At 48.4% G+C, this 18174-nt stretch overlaps 1 protein-coding gene across 1 annotated transcript in view; it reads right to left on the reverse strand.

The window, feature by feature from the left end:
• The window catches only part of LOC144149597 (ATP-binding cassette subfamily G member 4-like), a 73760-nt gene extending 61467 nt beyond the window's left edge, over positions 1-12293 (reverse strand). The window contains exon 1 of the mRNA XM_077681236.1: positions 12044-12293. The gene's annotated coding sequence lies outside the window, so the exon portion shown is untranslated. The remainder of the gene's footprint in view (positions 1-12043) is intronic.
• Between the last annotated feature and the right edge of the window lie 5881 nt (positions 12294-18174).

Raw genomic sequence — 18174 nt, forward strand, 5'->3', positions numbered from 1 at the left:
GTTCATGCATCAGCAGCAGAGGGTACTTTTGTTACAGTGAACACATACACCTTGAAATAGTTATGACACGGTAAAACATCCAGGGCAATCTCCACTAACACGAAACCTGGGGACGGGTGAAGCATGCGTGTATACATGTATCCTTGGCGCTTTTAGGGGCGAAGCTCCGTAAGGCGTGGGTCTGTCCATCCTCAACGTATGTATGTAGCCACCTCTAGTTTAGTTCTTGGATTGTTTACTAGATGGCGTGGCTACCTCTAGTTTAGTTCTTGGATTGTTTACTAGATGGCGGTACTTGTGTATGATGAAAAGATGCGCTTGGATTGTTTACTAGATGGCGTGGCTACCTCTAGTTTAGTTCTTGGATTGTTTACTAGATGGCGGGGAGCGTTGTAATAAAATCCGTTCGCTGTTGGCGCGCGCTCGGAGTCGCCCGATGGATAAGGCTGCAGATGTGCGAGCCCGCGAGGCAGAAGCGCTCCGTGAAGCTGCGTGACGCCGCCGCCAAGATCCTGCCGTACGAGAGCGGGAGGCCGAAGCGTGTCGTCTGGCTGCGCGACGACGCCGCCAAGATCCCAGCGTTCGAGAACGAGAGGCCCAAGCGTCACGGCAACGGCGCGAGGACCCTGCCGTACGCGAAGCGGCACGGCTGCGGCGCGAAGAGGATCTCCAAAACGTCAGAGAACGGGAAGCGGCGAGAAAGCGCGCGTATCGGCAGGCAGACCCCGATGCAGTGAGAGCTCGTGAGGCGTCTGCAAAACGCATCAGGCGAGCTCAGCCCCAAGGTGCCGACGCGCGATTTAAGCGAGACTTTCTAGACGTTACGTTCGGACACAGATGTAGTGGGCGAACTTTCACTGAAGAGTCACGGTTTTACCGATGATTTCCCCTCAGGAGCTTCGCCCACTCATCATCATTCACCCCGTGGATATGCTGTGAATTTTTTTCCCAAGGAGATGAAGCCGTTGGGGGTAGAGGTATTTGCTTGGAGTGGGAAGCATTCTAGCGCGGGGCGTTGGAAAACGAATGTTCCGGTGCGTTTTTGAGTACGCGTTACGTTCTAGCGCGAGCCGTAAACGAGTATCCCGGTTTTTTTAAGAGCGACATGAGAAGACGCCATGAAACGGCGACAGACCCAGCCCCTAAGTTGCTTCGCACCCTAAAAACATCGGCGGAATTCGGCGGAGTCGTCATTGCAGCAAATTTTAGTGTGACTTTTTTTTCGCAAACCTAGAATAGATTGAAAGCTACCGAGCACTCACCAAAACGTTGGCTTTGCTAACGTTTTGGTGTCCGCGGACGGTGCCCGCGGGCGCAGCAATTTTCATAAAGATGGGTATAGACAGCTTCGCCGTAAAAAAAGAAAAACGCGTCCACGAACAGCAGGTGAACACCGATACGGCCAATGTGGCTAATTATTGAAGCAACGCACGACGGGCTCGTAAGAAGAAAGCGGCCCATAAGTGGAGCGCTGCGCGACCACTGACCGTGATCGCCGTCGTTCCCCGTTCACTCCGCCTTCAGCGTGGACGAAAGCGACCCAGAGTTCACGCACAACAGGACGTTGGCGCGCACGTACGGCAGCTGGTCTCGGAGTACAGCGGGAGATTTTTCTCTTCCGCCGCTCCAAGGCCACGTGTCACGCGCTGTATCGAAACGGCGCGCTCGTTCAAACGAGACTCGGCCAACTCTGCCACGTCGTGGCGGCGTCACGGGTTCATCGGTGCGTAGGTGAGGGCGAAAGGGCTAAGTAGCGCACAGCGATTCCGCGCGCCTACCGGGGGACGTGGAGCGACTATATAATTCTGAAGCACAGCTTTAGTGTCCTTACTGTTGCCTTTGTGCGCCAATACGCGCTGCAGGAAAGCCAACTTTCTCTGATGAAGATGATGAATGATTTCGGGTAAAGTTAACAAAAAAAAAAACCCTTCCCGTGGCCGGTATCGAACCTGCGTCCCTCGCGTTGTGGAGCCGGCGTCTGAAAGATTGCTCAAATTCTTTTTTTTTCATTGTGATTTGTTTCATTTCGACGTGGGAGGAGCGCACGCCAAGCAGGACGTACCGGCTGTCGCCGTACAACCAAAACCAAGTGTTAGGCCTACCGAGCGCACAACCGAGAGTTGCTGTGGATATTCAGGAAAAGTGGCGCGCATCTCCAGAGAGCCCATACTCTCAGTGTGGGATTCTCTAACCAAATGACCCACCACGAGAAAGCTTCCCGTTAGACGGTTAGGACGGAGGTGTGCGTTATTTTTATTCGAAAAGAGGGCACCTCCCTCTCTCCAGGTGTTTCACGTAGCACACACTCACGACGTCCATATGCGAGCTAAATACAACAAAGCGAAATAAAACAAGCTGTGCAAGCGGTTACACGCTGTACTGCTTACAAGCTGTAGGGTGATCCGTCAGCAGATGTTAGGTTGGGAGGTTATGCTTTGGGTGTGGATTTCAGTAGGAGCGGAGGGTTTAGGGGCGGATGTCAGAAACGGTACCTTCGGGCCGTTTCGTTTGCAGTGACGGTTTCCTACAAATTTCATCTGCGAGGAAAAGCCGAAGAAGCGCAAGTTTTGTCTAAATTCTGACACGATACAGCCGCGCGTCTGGTGTAGGGGGAATACACAAACGTGTGTGGCAATGGTGTGTGCTCTGTGTGTGCTGGTGAAGCTCGTGGGCTCTGAACGAAGGACACAGCATCCACAGCTCTCGGAGCTGAGGTGCGATTTAAACACATTTCAACCAAAGTTTAGAAGCCAGAATTAGAAAAATGAAGAATACTAAGTATCATTTACACTTTACGTTTCCCGTATGAACATGTTGAGTGAGAACTAGTCATTCGGGGTAATTCCCGCTTATTTTTTTTATTATCTTATGCTGTTCTCCCTCATAATGCCTGGCTGTCCATTTAGGCATTCTTTATCAACAGTGTAACAATGATGAACAGCACTTTCAGCTGGAAGCCTTCAATCTCTGGCACTCCGGTAACTACTAGAGTTACACTGAGAGTTAACGTCGGCTGCTTTAAAAGCGAATTGCGCCTTTTAAATAATTTGTTCTTTTGCTCGGGCTAATTTATCGACTGCATGCAACGATAGCTTCGTTTTCTGCCCCTAGTACCATTCAAAGGGGTTCGTATCGCAAGCTTGACAGGCAAACAAACACTTCAGTTTATGCCTCAGGCGGCGTCACAGATAGCAAGGTACGCTTGCGTGGGAACACAATGAGCAAAATCTCTCCCACAGCTCGAGATTACAGGAGTCTCCTCTGTGATAATGATTTCCTGGTACAAGAAAAAATTGTACTCTCGCTCCAGATAAAGCTATTGAGCGAATTAGCTTTTTTGATAGAGAACTTTGGCGGTGTTGTGTTTTGTGGCCACCGCGAACTTATCTTGTCGCCCCAAAAATGGCAGATACGTTAATGGCGCACTGAAATGAATTTGTCAAGCTCCCGATTTTGCTAGCATTGCGTAGACTAGCTCAAATTAGCACACGTTTCATCGTTTATCCCGTTGATAAGTCGGTAATTATTTTATAAAGCGCGAAAGAAGAAAAGGTTCCCTAGTAATGTCCAGTGAGTCCTTGCACCTTGGTCGTTCACCTAGAACACTCATTACTGCTTGACAAACGAAGCGCGTTCATTTAAAACGCAAAAACACCGAGCGAATTCAAAACGCGTCTGCGTCGTTCGGCTCCATAACAGCTTTTTCTTCACGGTCTCCTTCCAGACCAGTCTGTGCATGAATTCTCGGCGCCCAGACGCGTGCCCTTGTTCGGCTGTACACCGTATTCCGAAAAAATGACGTATAACCTGAGACCTTACGTAGGCTGGTTTCCTCCTGAACACCAGTTGCCAAATATTCTGCGACCGTTCGCTTGCCTAATTCGGCATAAGACCACTAACTGAAAGAAAAACGTGCTTTCTGGATCCGTACGCCGGCCGGTCTTTTTTATAACACCGGTTGCCCTAAGAAAACCAGTATTCTGCCGCCCAAAGTGTGGTTCACCGTTAAAAGAGCAGATGCGCGGCAGCTGCCCTCCGGCCGGTCTTCTTTCGAACATCAACTGCCACAAGAATACGGATATTCTGTGGCCGGTCACTTGCAGTGCTTCGGCTGAACACCGCTTCCCCAAGAAAAAAGGCGTGTTCGCACCAGGCCAAGGGTCTGTTGATTCTGGCCTGTGCCCACTGCCCGGAAGCAGCCGGTGCTTATTGCAACAACACGCCAGCGAGAACTGGCTAGCGCGTCGGTGTCACTCTGCACGCATTCTGCGAACTCGTTCGTGGAGCAGTAAACGTTAGGCCCCAAAAATGGTGAACTCACTTTAGAAAACATCGGCCGTAATCGAAGAAACCAACTTACAAAATTTCTAATCAGCCTCATGCGACTTTTTTAAAAGCGATTTACGTCTATACGCCCTGCAGGAAAGCCAACTTCCTCTGACGATGATGTTGAATGATCGTGGGTGAAGTGAAAGAAAACAAGAAAGCGTGGAGCTGTCGAAAGCAAGAAGCAGCCGCGTCGGCGGATTGCCTCGAAAGCGCGTCATCTCTATTTCATATTTGCCGCGCTTTCGAGGCGCTTTTTCAAAGAAAGTGCTACGAGTTGTGACGCGCCTCCGCCAGATGGCGCCACGGGTCCCGCGACCGAGAGAAGACGCAGTGAAACATCCCCCTCGAGAGGGGCACGATCAAATGCAGAGCATTTCCGGGGGCGCACGACGTTAAGTAGTTTGCGTTACGTTAATGTTGTTGCACTTGTGGCAACTGCTGACGAGAGAGCGCTCGTCAGAAGTAATTTGAATGAGTCAACGATATAAGGCGCGCTCGTAGCGCCCCATTCCGTGTCGCCTTTGTGGCGCAGTGGGTAGAGCACCATGTACATGGCGTTCCGCCCGCAGGGTCGAGGGATCGAAACCGGGCGCCGGATAGTATTTTTTTTTATATAGTAGGGAGGGGTGCGTGCGGACTACGGACGTCAACGCGGGTGACATCGTGAGTTACTGAAATGCTCTGCATTTAAAAGCTACCATGCGCGGTCTGCGGCGGCCGCACCAACTAAAGGCTGTCACGACGGGAGGAGATGACCTTGAGTGGACGATGTTCAACGTTAGCATTGAAACAAGTTTTAAATGCGAATGCATTTATTAGTCGGGGGTTGTCTTGCGTCCATCGAGCGGCGTGCGCCTGCATTCCTCCAGCGCGAGCGCACGTGAGCGCGCGCCTCGTAGTTCTGCCTTCGTCGTCGTCGTCGTCGTCGTCGTAAATGCGAATGCATTTCTCAGTCGGGGGTTGTCGTGCTCCGTCGGCGTGCGCCCGCAGGTGTTATCTCTCCGCGCTCAATGCCGAACGCATGCGCTTGAAGCGAGCTGTACTAGTTTGCTCGAAGCGGCAAGGACGGCGAGTACTGCGGTGTTAGTCTCGTGTCTAACGTGTATGGGAACTTGATATCGCACGCCGTTGCCACGTCTCCCGTTCGAGACACGTCTCCGTACAAGGACTTGTACACCCTTGCCTACACCGGAGACGGAGTCTTTGTGGTGACCGTGTACCTCGCGCCCAACCTCGCTAGAGACGCCGTTGCCGCGCCGCTGGACGCGGCTATGGAAAGTGTGCGCGTGCGCTCCAAACCCTCTGACCCCATAGTCTTGGTTGGCGACTTCAACGTTGACGTGCGCAAGAAGAGTGGCGAGTGGCTGGTCGAGTACATGCAGACCAGGCAGTCTATGCATTGTCTCTCTGCCGGCTTCGACACGTGCCCCACTACCATTCACGGGAGTTGCATTGATCTGGTCTTTACGCGAAACTGTGACGCGCGTATGCTTCTCAAAGACCCTTTGACCGTGCACTTTAGCGATCACAAGGCAGTGATTGTGGCCGTCAGGTACAATGATAACACAAACAGGTGCTGGTCTTGGTTGGCGACTTCAACGTTGACGTGCGCAATGAGAGTGGCGAGTGGCTGGTCGAGTACATGCAGACCAGGCACTCTAAGCATTGTCTCTCTGCCGGCTTCGACACGTGCCCCACTACCATTCACGGGAGTTGCATTGATCTGGTCTTTACGCGAAACTGTGACGCGCGTATGCTTCTCAAAGACCCTTTGACCGTGCACTTTAGCGATCACAAGGCAGTGATTGTGGCCGTTAGGTACAACGATAACACAAACAGGTGCTGATGAATAAATGATTACGTTCACACTCTCGTCATTAATTACGCCATTACTCGCAACACACTCATAGGTGCACCCAATGCATTCGCATTTCTGCACGATTCCTTTCGGGGAGGTGCGGGGGAATTTTTTTATTTGTTTCGGTTCTGTAAAACAACATGGTTGGCATCCGATCGCATCGTTGGATGGGCATTCTCGATACCTCAGAAATCGTCATACCTCACTTCGGTCATGTTGTCGGCTGTAAAATGCCTAAGATAAGCCTCCCAGGACGGCTTGGAATCGTAGCAATCACTAGCCGGGGCCTACGCATAGATGAACGCCCTCCGCGTACCGCAGACGCTCAAATGCCATGCGCTTTTCCCCTACACTTGGAGCTTGTCTAACTCATGCCTGTATCGTAAAAAGCGTGTTCGCCCCAGGCCAAGAGCCTGTTGATTCTGGCCTTTGCCCACTTCCCGCAAGCACTCGGTTCTTATGGCAAGAACACGCCAACGAGAACTCGCTAGCGCGTCAGTGTCAGCCTGCGCGGGTTCTTTTAACTAGTTCGTGGACCAGTGAACGTTACGGCCCAAAAATAGTTAACTCAAAGTAGAAAACATTGGCTGCAAACGAAAAAATACACTTACAAAAAAAGAATGTACCCTCGAGGATTCGAACTTCCCAATTGAAAAATGACATACCTAGTGCTCCAGACCACTCGGCCACGGGCGAACGCTGCCAATTTTGGAAATATAAGGTATACAATGTATAATGAGTTTAAACTTCTATTTAGTTTTAGAATTTCAAGCAGCTTAGGTGACTATTTGTTGCAGTAAGCGTCCCACAAATTTCCACAAGATTTCACGTCTAGCAATTGCATTTCCTAAATGGAAAAGCGTTCGCAAATGTGTGGTCCTGCTGCTAACCGCTGTGCTTGTTCTCCCAGCGCAAATAAGTGCTTCGTGCTCTCTAGTTTTACGCTGTACGGTAAAAGTATCAGTTCATTTTATTTTCTTAGTAACTATATTGATTCACTAACTCTTGTCCCACCTTCAAGTGGCCTTAGATTTTCCTACTAGCCTACAATTCAGCAAAGCGTCGCATGTGCGCTTGTGCAGCGCTTGTGTGGAGCGACCTTGGATTGGAGCTTGATACAGTGTACAAACTAACAATGTAAAGAAAGTCACATTCTTCTGTTCACAAACGTGTCATGACTTCGTTTCAACTGAGCGAAGGAATTGCGACGACCCTTCGGTGGCCGGCGGACTAAACGCTGGGCCGACTGACCCTGCCGGAAGGTCGGCGAGCCGTGCAGTAGCTCAGTCAAGTCATCTCCTCCTGACGTCGCACGAAAACGCCGCAAAAAATGGGCGAGGATGCAGAGAGGACGACAGCATTTTCGATTGATTTTTCTAGTAAATACATTCGCGTAAATGCGCTCATACTGGTCTAAACATGACCTATGCGCTCCGGACTACAATTTGCGCTAGTAATCCCGCAATGTTTAAAAATCACTTCAGTGCCCATTTAAAAGGTAAATGTTGCCTATATCGCACGCGATACGCTTAGGAGCGTGTGATTGGCTCATTCGGTTACGCCCCACTTGCACGGTAGACTAGTCACAGCTCAGACATGGTTTTGTTCCCTGTCACAGATATGGTTTCGCTAAAGGTAGTATTGCCAAAGGAAAGGTTAAAAAACAAAATTAAAAGAACAAAACTGAGGATGCGTGGCCCAACCGCAATAAAATATTCTCTGAAACATAAGGCGTATTTCGTGACTTGATATGTGATGGCATGATATAAGATAGGCCGGGCGGTTGAAACGAGGTACAGCCAGAATGACAGACAGGCCAAAAATTCCGTCTTTTTGTAGCCCAAGAAAAACAGTCGTCTTTAAATACGCAAATAAGTGTTTTGTCGTTACTGACACCTTTATATACAGTATACTGTTCCAAGATTACCCCCCTATAGTAATGTCCTATGACACTGTAGGAACCTGTAATAAATAAATAAATAAATAAATAAATAAATAAATAAATAAATAAATAAATAAATAAATAAATAAATAAATAAATAAATAAATAAATAAATCCCCGAACCACATCGCACAACATCCAAATGAATGACCAGGGTCAGCATGGGCGCGACATGCCACGGGATCATAAAATCTTAGCGGTCCATGAATTTGGTGGTTCCCGACACAGACCGCGTTTTCCGTCGTTCCTCGCTCACTCGGCCTTTCACGTGTACGAAAGCGAGTCAGCATCTACGCACAACACGCCAGAGTACGGCGCTGGCGTTTCATCTCCGGCCGCTTCGAAGTCCTTTGACCTGGCGCTGCGTGGTAGTGTCAAAAGCGTCTGACGCGCTGTACACGCGCTGCCAGGGTTTAACGAGACTCTGCCGTGCGTCGCCAGTTCACGGCTGCCTGGGCGAGGAAGAAAACACTCTGCGAAGCGCCACAGCGACTACACGGACTGAGGGTTTTTTTTAAAGGAAGTGAGGCCCATTTCCCCTCCACCAATGCCTCTCTCAGCACACAGTCGCAATAGCGGGGAGCGAATAAAGTAATACAAACGGAAATCTAACAGCGGCGCGGGAAAAAAGGATACCTGATGCGAGCTGTGATTATAAAGGGCGGGTACTCGCATTGTTTAACCGTTTCAGCTGTGGCGTCCGATAGTTAGGACCTGAACCTAAAGATGTCTAGAAGGTTGAGAAAAAACTAAACAAGCTAGTTTTCTCTGTAATAGTTCTTCAAGAATGCCTTTATTTTTTGCTGAGCTTGAACGCTAGAATAAGGAAGGCATTGCAGTGATGGTCAAATTCAAATAAGGGTGACCCCAAGGACCGAAGTCCTAGTTTGATTACATGGCTGTAAATCTAAAAATACTTGCACTACCAGCCTGTTTTTTTTGTATGTGGGCCCACTGCTTTCCAAAGTTCAGGAAAACAAGGGAAAAATTTGCTGGTGTAAAAGTTAAAGTTTGAATTTCTAATTACTTGCATCACAAGCTTAATTCTTCGTTTTCAAGCTTATGAGGTCCATATATTACAGAAAACATATACAAAAAATTTTCTATAGAAAAAAAAATCAGGGCTAAAAGGGTGAAGAGCATGGTATGTGGAGGTTAAGTAGGCGTGGAGGGAGAACAGACTGATGCCAAAAATTATTGCTTTTTGCAATCGGCGTTTTCTTCTAATTTAGCGCGGCCAAAGCAGCGAAGCAGTGAACATTTTTGTTTGAAGTCACTTGGGCAAAGCAGCGCGTCTGAAGACCGCGGAATATCCATAAACGTGTGTGAACTGCTGGTGGAGAAGGCCTATGAGATTTCTGGGCTCGGAGCAGAGGAAACGCCGCCAACAGAAGCACCCCTCTTAGCCTAGGCCAGCATTTCACTCAGTTCCATGGAAATTTAATACCCCAAAACAGCGAAACCAACATATCAAGAGAGAAAATTAGGTGTCAAGCATTAGAGGTATGATGAAATTGAGAAGCAAAAAACATGGCAAGAAGACTTTTATCATAAAGCATAAAAACACGTAGCACATATTTATTGATCTTCATTTTGTCCCCAGAAACTGCCGTACCACAATCAACCCTCTGAAGCTTAACTTTTGCAGCCAATGTGACGAACCAGAAAAAATACCGGTTGAGTTACGGTTCGCTCTCGGTGAATTCATTTCGTTCCGGTTCAGGTCCGCTTCCACTAAATTACGGGGCGGAACCGGTTCACGAACTCCTTCGAAAGCTAATACGTTAGCGAACCAGTTCAAATTCGAAATTCTGCTTTTTTACAATAACAGTGGTGCATCTTGAAAGACAAACTTTATGCGAATAGGCCAGACATAAGGAAAAGCAAATAAAGTATTGGCGAAACCGAAACGTTGTCCACAGCCTGTGCTGAATTTTCCTATATCGTAATGTTCGGTAGGTGAGGCTATATCTGTTTTTAAGCAATCTTATCATCAGAAGTTCCCACAAGGATTTATCTTACGTTTACACGTCTGTGACTCGGTAGAAATAAACGTTGAGGCAATCTCCACCAGTCCCGCGCTACAACATTCCATTTGCGTAATGTTTGTATGTCGGCCTTATGCGGGCTCTATCTTGTCAGTTCTTGCGCTTAGAAGTAACTCCGCTGCCGCTGTGAGATGTTTATTTGTACTTATTCAATACACTCTGATATACTGTTATAGGTCAACTAGCTTTCCCACTATGGCGTCGCTTCGAAGCCTTGTGCCACATGTTTTGAACGCACGTCAAATTCCACGCTCGTGAGACAGGTTTTCACATTCTTCCGCTGTGGAAGTAAGTGGCAGGCGGAGGTTTAAAAACAAAATTTTATCAAGCATGGTCGAGCTCTACAATTAACTCCCCTGTTTTTATAGGAAACGTCAGCTCAGCACATTCCACGCGCGACACGAGCGGGTAGCCTGCACGACAATTTTTCGATGTTAGTCGCAGACTTTTACACCAGGGGCTTTTTAGAGCGATTAATATTTGAGCTTATAACGGCGGTTATTTCACTGCTTTAGGTTTTCCAGGGTCTAGGGCCCATACTGTGTTTACAATGCGACTCCATACGGAGGTACTTACGTATGGTGTCACTTGTACACATTTGTTAATCGAAGTGAATGCAACCAGCTACAGCTGCTTATAATTGACTAAAAAATAAAATGCATCTTGAATAATGGCCACAATTAAGAAGGTTCTTTTGGAAGGCTTCGTTTCTTTATGAAAGACAACGCACCCAAGGGACAATGTTCGAGGCATTTCTAACAGAAGAATGCGCAGGTTGGAATTTAGCAATAGCGTGACCGCATAAACAGCAGCCTTTGACCGCTTTGTTTATATTACACTTAGACACAGCTTAACTACAACCTAGACTTTCAAGGGTACCATACTTCTGTTCCACGGAGGAGAATTGGGTTTCCAGACAAAATACACCAACAAAATACACCAGCGATATGGGAGCTCTGGATTCATTTCCACAATCTGGCGCTCTTTACCGTGCAAGAAATCTTGACGGAAGGGCGTATTTGTTTCCTGCCTCCGTCGCATACACCGCCGCGGCAGTGATCTAACCTGCGTCACTGGGCTAAACAGCACAACGCCTTAGTTATTCGGCTACAACGGGGGTTTAATAGCTTGTACAGTGCATTCATCGAGAGCTTTGTTTTCTGCCACTCGTCATGAGCTAACCGCTTAGTATAGCATTAGTGAAAGGCAAAATAAGGCCGCGTACCTGCGGACTTCGCTGCAGATGTGGTAATACAATAGCTTTGTGCCGCCGCCGGGACGTAACTGCTCCTCCGCTCTCCCAGCCCACCTTTCACGCTGTTCCCCTCCTGTCTTGGAACTGCCGTCACAAACGCAATGAAGCTTGCCGAGTTCGGGACCTCAACTTGTACACTATAACATTTTAATACGACTTCTTTCTATCAGACAATCTTTCGACTGATTGATAGATTAATGGATTCATTGATCACCAACATGTTTTTTTCTCTAAGAAAAATTAGAGGCATGGACACGGTCACTTTTTTCACGCGCACTTATTGTTGGGCACCAACTATGCTTAATTTTTCATTGTTCCGTACATTGTATACCTCAACTGCAGCACTGCGTGCAATATTATCTTCCGATCTACCTTGTCAACGGAAAGAACACGTATGTCTTCGGCGAATTTCAAGACAGGACTCAAGGGGTGACGAGAAGACCGAGCGCTGCTCATTAGTGCTACAAGATTAAAACAGCAGAAAAGCACATCGCTATAAACCATGTCACACGGCGGCATCCAAAAAGGCAATCGGTTTCACCGACGGAGCAACACGTGACGTGCTCATAAACGGTAAGGGGCTCGCGAGTGTAGTGCTGTCAAATACTGACCGTGTTCGCCGTGGCTTCCCGCTTACTCCGGCTTTAGAGTGGACGAAAGCGGTCGACCATCCGCGCACACCACAACGGTTGCGCGCACGTGACGGAACGTATCTCCAAAGGCGGCGGTGGCGCGTTCCCTCTCGTCGCTTGGCGTCCTTCGTTGTGCGGCACGTCGTACGAAAGCCGCGAGAATCCCGCGCGCCGCCGCAGGTTCGTGCAGTTGCGTCGGCGAGGAGGGCGAAACGTCGCAACGCACACCCACTATGAGGGAACAAGAGAGAGGCGGACCAAGTTGTTTCTGATGGAGAAGGAGCGGCAACTTCTCTCTCCCCAAGGTCTCTCCAGGCGTGCTCCAACAAAACGCAACAAAGCGCAATTTAAGCCGCCCGCGGCGGAGCAGATACCGGTTGCAACATGTGGAGGTTCATCTGGAGGTCAAACACAAGCGGAGTATAAAGAGAGTGATGCAAAACCTTTTGCTTCGAAGTGCCGCCGGAAGAGAGATACCTGTTGCCCCTGTGGTCAAGGTATACTCGAAACGGCTGACTGTTCGACAGCTTTAGTTTGCAAGGTAGGGTTTCTGTCAGATAGACTGAAGGGTTTAAGAGCGACACCTAAAAACGTGTGTTTTATTTTTTTTGAAGCCAGAGTTTTGACGTGAAATTCCTAGCGGATGAAACCCGAATGAGTAAACAATTCCTTGACACAGAGGCGCGTGTGATAAAAGCAGAATTCCTGGACTCGTGTGTGTTAGTGGTTCGTGGTGAATGCAGTTGAAAGGCGTTAAGGTCGGCCACAGGGTAGGCTCTCGTAGAGTAGGCGGTCTTTAGACACGTTTTACCAAAAATGTAAAACTCCTACTTAAAGAAATAAAAGTAGTTAGGCGGGAAATAAAATTTGCGAGCATCTCAACACCGCCAAAAATTGAGAAATAAATACTCAGTGCAAGTAGGCCTCTTGTAACGTAGACATAGACTGTGCCGTAGATTACAAGCATTGCTTTGCAGCGGCGGTAACAATGACGTACAGTCATATGGGTTCTCAGTGTGTTATCTTTGGCACCTGGCTAGATAGAGCTTCGCTGAAAGGGCGGGATCTTCCATCAGTGAAGTTCCCTGACTGGCCGAACAATTGTCGGTCCCTTTTATTGCGTTAAACTGTGGATTGCAAGTGCCAAAATATAATTTTTGGGAGTTGTACGGGTCGAAGCTAAAACTGCGCGAAAACGCTCACCGTAGATGGTAACCCCGTATTAATTAAGAGAATCCAGTATCTTTAACATGCGCCAAAAGTGTGACACAGGGGCGTTCTCATTTTCCTCCATCAGGGTAGCGGCCACCGCGGCCAGGATTTGACGCCGCGGCGTCCTTGGGTTAAGAAGACCAACCCCTTACCCATTGAGCCACCCTGACAGCTTAACGTAGAGTGCATCCAATGAGAGCGTTGTTTTCGGCCACTCGAGGTCTGCAAAATGGTTAGCACAGCACGATTGGAAGACAAACGCAATTCTTTCGTTTTGGCTTTTCACTGCGTTACACCTGACAAGATACAATTGTGTTAGAACACAATGAGACGTTTCTCGCTAACAGCCCCAGATTACAGGAGTGTCTCCTGAAGGAATCTACGGCTAATGCAAGCAAACGGTGGCTCTCCTTTTAACGACGATAATAACAAAAACATTTAGGCAAATTTACCCTCATGATGAGGAACTATCCAGGTTTCTTTTTCTTTCTCAGTTTTCAGGAATTCTCCTTTCACACGAAAGCATAGCCGCTACTTTGAGGGGGAAATTATACAAAGGTATCGCGGCAAAATTCTCGGAGCGTGTGTGTGGCGTCTATCTGAACACTATTTGCACGGGGGACTATAGTCACAGCTGTAACTTTGTTGCCGTGCCTCACACAGGTGCAGCATTCCGACTCATCACCGTCCTATCTGAAGTTATTACTGTGGAGGTACTCGGTGCAACGCAAGGTATTTTCGCACAGCTATTTCGCAATGTATTTTTTAACGCAAGGTATTTGAGGATGAAAGGCTGCGTTGCGATGATTTTCAAACTTAACACGGGGCTCTACCAGGTTAGAGAGCACTTGAAACAATACCAATGCAAAGTATGGGCAGAAAATTTCGGCAATAAATAACACAAGAACTGTTCAGAGCTCTGCAAAGCCTTTTTATCGTTCGTATACAAGTCGACTTCTTGCTCAATGCGGAATTTCACTATCTTGAATGATATTACTAGCTTTTTGAGCGCTTAGAGTGTAGAACATGAAAGGTGGGTATGGAAATGGGTTTTGGGAAGCTGGCAGAGGTGAAGAAAAGGCTCAAGTGCGCGAAGATGAAAAGATTATTTTCCTTCTCCTTCCCTTTCTGTATAAACGCTGTCAACTTTATCAACATGACTGATAACGTTAATTCAAAGTACCGACAAGTACTAAATTTCGCGCTAAAATTTACATACGATATTGTGGTTACTTATACCATTACATCATAACCTCTGGGAATTTCGCTATCAAATATTTTACTTCGATTTTCGTAGCTATTTTTGACTACACTTAACGCCAATATTTCTTTCAGACGCCAGAGGCTAATGTTCTGAAACATGGATAATTACTGGCCCGGAAATGATTCCCGTCTCTGATTTCGACGGTTTATGCATAACTGCAGGAAAACCCCTCAACAAATGGCGCTAGAAAATGACGATGCAGTCTTTGGCGTTAAGACGTCCTACTGTGTGCTCTATAAGATTGTACTATGATTAACGCATTGAACAAAATCGTTTATTTGATTGATCGTCTCATTAAATACAAACCTTTTGCTTAAAGGGGAATCAGCGTAATAGGCAGGACCACTTTTATTGCGCACAAAGAATGGGGAGCGCCAACTAAGTATCAACGTTAAGCTATAGCATCGAGCCCGTACAATGTATCCTCTTGCCAAGCGCTCGAAATTGCGGGCGAACGTATCTTCCGATGCCTTGTAACAAAGCACAAAATTGCGTTTTCGCGAAACTTTGCAGTGACTCGTCACTGCGGCCCGACAGCAGTTCACTAGCGCAACACAATAGCAAGAAAAAAATCACGCCATATCCACGGAATGAATGATGATAAGTGGGGCGAAGCTCGAGAGGGGGAGATCATCGGTAACCGTAACTCTCCCGTGAAAGTTCGCCCATTACATCATTAAGAAAGACGTAAGACTGTGTGCGTACATTGTACAAATCAACTTTTATTTTCGCAGTCAATGCTCCCAGGCCCAGACCTGGTGAAAGACCCCGCGCCATCGAGGACTACCCCGCACCTCACCACAATTTGTCACGTAGGATGGGACACAACAGTAAAGAAAGAACTTTTATTTAGGGCGAACTTGTGCCCGAACAAGACGAGCGGAAACGAGCAAAGGTCCTTGCGTCTCGTTCGATCTCCGAGAACGACTGCCTGCGTTCGTGGCGTGATCTCTTGCGTGATCTCTCCCTCGCAGTGCACGTGCGCTCGCGCCTCCGTTGGCGAACACAGACAAGCTCGCGCTCCCGGTGCCGAGTTTGCGCTGCCGGTTGCAGCCGGTTCTTGCGCGTGCAACGCGGCCCACTTTGCGACATCTCCGAAAGCATGCGGCGGTCACGTACCACGAGACACAAGGGATGGACAGACCCATGGCTTTAGGAGCTTCGCCCGTAAAACGCATCAGCGAACCACGTTCCACAACAACATTGTAGTGGCCAATCAGGTTTCCAAAGGAAACAACACGACACGGGATTATAATAGCGGCACAGTTTACGAAGGGAGTGATGTCAGACGGTGACCCTGACCCCCCGCGGTGGCTCAGTGGCTAAGGCGCTGTGTTACTGATCTCACGGACGCGAGTTTGATTCCACGGATGCGGGTTTGATTCCCGGCCGGGGTGGCGGTTTTTCGACGGAGGAGAAAAGCAAAAACGCATGTGTGGCAAGAGTTCGGTGCGCATTACAGGTCCCCAGGTGCTACAAATTAATCCGGAGCTCTCCACTGCGGCGCTCATCATAGCCCAGGCGCGCCTACGGCGCATTTAACTCAAAAAGGTTTTTTTCTTGAGACACTGGCCGTGTTTGCCGTTGCCCGCTCTCTCCGCCTTCAGCGTGGTCGAATAGCGGCGCAGCGTCCGCGCACAACCCGACGACGTTCGCGCACGCCCTGCGTACGGCGCTAGCGTTTTCTCTAACCTCGCTCCCAAGTCCTTTGGTCTGGCGCGGCTTGGTCGGGTCACAATCGTTAGCGACGATTACAATCGTCTGGCGCGCTGTGCACACGTGCGCCGCCGGTTAGCGGCTGCGTGGGGGAGGAGGTTTGCGCGTATAATAAGCCAGCAGCAGTTACGCGGCGCGGCAAGGCTACGCCGAACACGGAGTTTCGCTTTGAGGAGGTGAGGCAACTTTTCCCTCCCACAATGTCACCTACCACTCCTTCCCCTCACCGCCAACCCTACAGAGCAACGGGTGACCTTGCTGGTCAGCATTTGCCTCTCGGACCAGCCCCTGCTCACCGGGAGAGTAGTCGATGGTGAGACGGCTCATGGATTCCTGTGGAGAGGGAACCAGTCTTACAAAACAGCATAAAGGATCTCAATAAACATTCTCTCTCTCTCTCTCTCTCTCTCTCTCTCTCTCTCTCTCTCTCTCTCTCTCTCTCTCTCTCTCTCTCTCTCTCTCTCTCTCTCTCTCTCCTCTCTCCCTCTCTCTCTCTCTCTCTCTCTCTCTCTGTGGGTGTGTGTGTGTGTGTGTGTGTGTGTGTGTGGGTGTGTGTGTGTGTGTGTGTGTGTGTGTGTGTGCGTGCGTGCGTGCGTGCGTGAGAATGTCGGCTTAGTAATAACTCACTGTCACAACAACAGTGTGCGACTGAACCGGAACAAACGAAAATGAAGCAACGGCCCGGAAAGAGGGCATACCTGTTGCACGCAGTTGAGGGCATAGCTGTTGTTGGCCTGTTATTCTTCTGCGGCGTGTCGTGTGATGAATGCAACTTCAGAGGTGTAGCTTTGGACGTGGAGGTAAGATCTCCGTCGGCAGTTGAGAGACTGGCGGCAAAAACAGCACCCTTTTTTTCGCTTGCAGTGAGCGTTTCGTGCTAAATTCGTCGCATAGAAAAGCAGGCAAAACTGAAATTTTTCTGTGAAGCAGCCTCGGTACCGCCACTCTGACAAAAGCGGAATACCATCGCACTTTCGGAAATCCCTTACGATGAATTCGGTTGAATGGGCTCTGAACACAGGAACCGGTGTCTTGCAGGAAGCCTTTAGTAGTCTGCAGACGTGATTGCGAGGCACTTCACCGAAAATAGTAATAATAAAAAAACAGAACTTAGCAAGAGAAAAGTATGCGCGAAAGTTAAATTACGTGCATCAGCCTTCGGAAAGATATGAATAAAAAAGCCCCGCAAGAACACTTCCGTCATAAACCATTAAAAACAACTAGGTCATATTATTGGCCATTTTTGAATAAATCGCAATCGGCCTGTTATTTTAGTTCGAGCGAAAATTTGTGCAAGAATGCCCCTGTGGGTTTTAGTCACGAATGGAAACTTTACAGCGCTATCTTGAAACTTGTCCTGACGGGGTAATGTTATCTGGTTGTCAATAGTTTTAGCGAATCAACTTCCGGCGCATTGATTTAAATTTCAAGGAAAACGTGGTGATCCGTTAGCGATCCTATACCAGAAGGTGACAGGGGTACGGACTTCCTCCCAAAGTACTTAGAAAAAACAAAATAGACGCCATCGCCCAAATATTCCCCGGCTTCTCCTCTAATGCCACCGTTGATTCACCACTGCGAACGGATAAGAAATGTTTCCGCTGCCACGATAGCCGTGAAATCCATCTGATAAACAAAAGACCAATAATTGGCTGCCGTGCTTGCCAACTGCGAGGAGCTGTTTCCCACGACTCTTCGTGGAAAGAACTTTTGTCTCCTCCCAGGAACCGAAGAGCACCAAGCTGCAGTCACTCAACGTGTTTATTTCGCTTTCCCCTCAACCTGATGGCAACTAAACAGTCGGAGACATCTCAATCTTATGTACTTAGTTTAAATGCCGGTATACTAGGTGGGTGACGTTTGACCTATGCAATTTATACAAGCACTCCTTGCTCCTCGTTGCCAATTCCTTCCCTTC

This window comes from Haemaphysalis longicornis, unplaced genomic scaffold (genome assembly GCF_048455015.1).
Source record: "Haemaphysalis longicornis isolate Haplotype H1 unplaced genomic scaffold, Haemaphysalis longicornis Haplotype H1 scaffold_8, whole genome shotgun sequence".
NCBI classification, from domain to species: domain Eukaryota; kingdom Metazoa; phylum Arthropoda; class Arachnida; order Ixodida; family Ixodidae; genus Haemaphysalis; species Haemaphysalis longicornis.